Here is a 4,816-nt window from a genome sequence, read left to right on the forward strand (position 1 = left end):
CACCATGCACCCACCAAGGTCATTCACTCATAAGGCCGGCTGTGGAAATAGAAAGCAGCAGTAGAGCTTACGGAGACTAAAAGCAGGGCAGTACAAATGCCAGTTCAAAAGACTAACAAACAAGATGAGTTATGTGTACAGGAGGGAGGTATAGCTACATAAAAGAAGCAGATATCCACCAATGAAAAGCATAAATAGAAAAAGATCATTGATAAAGGGCTGAATATATCGTTTTGATCTGTTACATAAAGCGATCTGTGATGATGTCCTAATTCTGGCAGAGAAGAAATCAGTGAATGTAAAAATATAGATGATCACAGTATTCAGCAACCTCCAGTATCCACTGTTCTGAATCAACCCCTTTGGCTAAACCCGAACCTATTCAACACCGGGCTGAAGGCCGGCAGCATGATGGCTGGCGGCCAAAAGTGCTAACCGTGCAGCAAGAGATTGCAGAGTCTCCACTGTGCCAAACTGTGTTGAAATTAACCCAGTAATCAGAAACATTATGTTCTTATGGGGAGAGCCCAGGCGACTGGCAGATGGCTAAGAGCATTAGAGAGATACCTGCCAAACGTTAGCCTGCTCTCTCCTCCTGGTGGGAAAGCCATTGTGACGAGGAGAGAGGGGCACCCCTGTGTGTCTGCAGCATATGGTGGGGTAAATATTGATATACGTTAGCCTGCTCTCTCCTCCTGGTGGGAAAGCCATTGTGACGAGGAGAGAGGTGCACCCCTGTGTGTCTGCAGCATATGGTGGGGTAAATATTGATATTATAATTATGAACAGCATAATCTAATAATTAATCATGCACATGCTCACATATTCAATACTCAAGCAGACACATACTGGAGGAGAGCCATTTGAACATTATGCTGGCAGAGAGAATATGACAGATGCCACAAGACCTGTAGCTGTCTATTGTGCATACTGTGCTTTGATATTGCAATGCAAACCATGATAAGTGAAGAATCACTTAGGCTACTGTTTCTCTCTCTACCTCTGATTTTTTTTTTTTTCTTTTTTCCTTTCTTTCTGTTCTGTGTAGAAGAATATTGCAGTATGAACATAAACAGCTTGTGAACACAGAGAAACAGATTCATATACACATTGATCTGATCCATTACAGTATTTTACTCACCTTAGATTGCATAAATTCAAGTGAGATAATGAGCTTCAGGTTCCCTCAGTTTCTCAGAGAGAGAATGAGAGAGAGTCTCAAGCCCGCTGATTAGTGTTATGCAGTCTAATGTAGACTAATGCAGCTGAGTGAACTGAACCTCAATGTAACTACACAACTGTCTGTGTTCAATCATTTAAGACACACATTCCTTTGTGGCTTCAGTGGTAATTATAAAATAACAACATAACTGCATTTGGAACATAGGATGCACACTGTGGATAATGAAATAAAACGACACAACTTTTTAAATCTTGTTTTCCTTTTTGAAGCCCCCCTCTTTCTGGGTTGCATCAAAACTACGAGAGAAGTTAGAAAATTATTATCAATTGTACTATATCTCCCCCTGCTGGTGACACAAGTTAAACACATGTAAATGCATGTAATCTCATTCCGCTGAAACCAGCAGGTGAAATAAACTCAATTTGAATTTGAATTTTTTAATCATTATCTTTTCTCATTTTTCATTCTTACTCATCAGATAATACTTATGAACGCTTTTTACGAGTGTAGACTTTTTACTCATTTCAAACACACAAAAACATAATGTATCCGAAGAAAATTATAAAAAAAACAAAACAAAACAAAAACACAAGGCTAATACAAAGGTTTGGGGATAAATTCCTTTTAACAATTTGTTTTTGCAATAAACACCATTTCAAAATAAGTGGGTAATTGTTTCTTCAAAGTGATGACAAAGGGGGCAATTGGCAAGGTCATTCACTCATAAGGCCGGCTGTGGAAATAGAAAGCAGCAATACAGCTTATGGAGACTAAAAGCAGGGCAATACAGATGCCAGTTCAAAAGACTAAACAAGATAAGTTATGTGTACATGAGGGAGGCATAGCTATCTATAAAAGAAGCAGATATCCACCAATAAACAGCATGAATGGAAAAACAGCACTGACAAAGGGCTGAAAATATCATTTTGATCTGTTACATAAAGCGATCTGTGATGTCCTAAATCTGGCAGAGAAGAAATCAGTGAATGTAAAAATATAGACGATCATAGTATTCACCAGGATCCACTGTTCTGAATCAGCCCCTTTGGCTAAACCCAAACCTATTCAACACCGGGCTGGAGGCTGGCAGCATGATGGCTGGCGGCCAAACGTGCTAACTGCAGCAAGAGATTGCAGAATCTCCACTGTGCCAAACTGTGTTGAAATTAACCCAGTAATCAGAAACATTATGTTCTTATGGGGAGAGCCCAGGCGACTGGCAGATGGCTAAGAGCATTAGAGTGATACCTGCCAAACGTTAGCCTGCTCTCTCCTCCTGGTGGGAAAGCCATTGTGACGAGGAGAGAGGGGCACCCCTGTGTGTCTGCAGCATATGGTGGGGTAAATATTGATATTATAATTATGAACAGCATAATCTAATAATTAATCATGCACATGCTCACATATTCAATACTCAAGCAGACACATACTGGAGGAGAGCCATTTGAACATTATGCTGGCAGAGAGAATATGACAGATGCCACAAGACCTGTAGCTGTCTATTGTGCATACTGTGCTTTGATATTGCAATGCAAACCATGATAAGTGAAGAATCACTTAGGCTACTGTTTCTCTCTCTACCTCTGATTTTTTTTCTTTTTTCCTTTCTTTCTGTTCTGTGTAGAAGAATATTGCAGTATGAACATAAACAGCTTGTGAACACAGAGAAACAGATTCATATACACATTGATCTGATCCATTACAGTATTTTACTCACCTTAGATTGCATAAATCAAGTGAGATAATGAGCTTCAGGTTCCCTCAGTTTCTCAGAGAGAGAATGAGAGAGAGCCTCAAGCCCTCTGATTAGTGTTATGCAGTCTAATGTAGACTAATGCAGCTGAGTGAACTGAACCTCAATGTAACTACACAACTGTCTGTGTTCAATCATTTAAGACACACATTCCTTTGTGGCTTCAGTGGTAATTATAAAATAACAACATAACTGCATTTGGAACATAGGATGCACACTGTGGATAATGAAATAAAACGACACAACTTTTTAAATCTTGTTTTCCTTTTTGAAGCCCCCCTCTTTCTGGGTTGCATCAAAACTACGAGAGAAGTTAGAAAATTATTATCAATTGTACTATATCTCCCCCTGCTGGTGACACAAGTTAAACACATGTAAATGCATGTAATCTCATTCCGCTGAAACCAGCAGGTGAAATAAACTCAATTTGAATTTGAATTTTTTAATCATTATCTTTTCTCATTTTTCATTCTTACTCATCAGATAATACTTATGAACGCTTTTTACGAGTGTAGACTTTTTACTCATTTCAAACACACAAAAACATAATGTATCCGAAGAAAATTATAAAAAAAACAAAACAAAACAAAAACACAAGGCTAATACAAAGGTTTGGGGATAAATTCCTTTTAACAATTTGTTTTTGCAATAAACACCATTTCAAAATAAGTGGGTAATTGTTTCTTCAAAGTGATGACAAAGGGGGCAATTGGATGAAATACTGTCAGCAGAATACAGAGAAAAAGAGTTTTCAATAATTTGCTAAAGACTGAAAAATATATATTTTTTAAAAAGTAGAAGACAGAAAAAACATACATCAATTTGAGTATACAAATTAAAAGTCATTGCAAATGGACGTCGTTCTGCTTGCTTTTTTATTTAACTGAAGATAAATCGACGCGTTTCAAAAAGGCGGGCCATAGAGGAGAAACAATAATGTACAGTATGTGGAAAATAATGTGTTTTTTTTACTTTAAACCGCATAAACACATTTCATTACACCAAATACACAAAATAATGTTCTTTTTAGCAGCATCATATGACCCCTTTAAAAAAAAGTAGAAGACAGAAAAAACATACATCAATTTGAGTATACAAATTAAAAGTCATTGCAAATGGACGTCGTTCTGCTTGCTTTTTTATTTAACTGAAGATGAAATTATGTTGAGATACGTTTTAAATTCTTTCAAAAAGATCGGGAAACAATCGGTTAATTGTTATTAGTGAACTTACATTTGTGGATATACAATTTGTAAAGATACATTTATAACAAAGCAAGCATTGTTTTAGTAAAATAAGAATCATACAGTGTCATTAAATAATGTCTTTAAAATTATGGATCCGGGTGATTATAATAATAATAATAATAATAATAATAATAATAGATAATAATAATAAATAAAATATTATTTAATAATAACATTGTATTTATAATAATTAAATAAAAATATAAATAAATAAATGTATTTTAGGAACCCTTAAAATACTATAAACTAGGGCTGCACAATTAATCGAAATTTTTATCGCGATTACAATTATGGATGCCACAATTACGTAATCGTTCAAAGCGGCAATTAATCGTTCAAAGTCCACTTACGTTATTCTGCACGCTTAAGATATGTTTTTTTTTCTACATGTTATCTTAAGGGTTTTTCCATTGTTTTAGTTTTAGTATAACATTATAATACCATTCATATTTTTTTTTTTTATAATTTAAAGAAGAAACAAATCCGATGTATAGTTGACATTTGAGGCTTAATACTATAGAAAAGCACTAAAGGTTTTTCAGTTAGTGTTTTCAGCTTGTTTATTTTCATATAAAAATACGGCATGCAGTTGCATCAAACAATGGTATAAACATCATTCAGTGTAAATTGTGA

Source organism: Sinocyclocheilus rhinocerous, unplaced genomic scaffold (genome assembly GCF_001515625.1).
Source record: "Sinocyclocheilus rhinocerous isolate Xijiao unplaced genomic scaffold, SAMN03320098_v1.1 scaffold186, whole genome shotgun sequence".
Lineage (NCBI taxonomy): Eukaryota > Metazoa > Chordata > Actinopteri > Cypriniformes > Cyprinidae > Sinocyclocheilus > Sinocyclocheilus rhinocerous.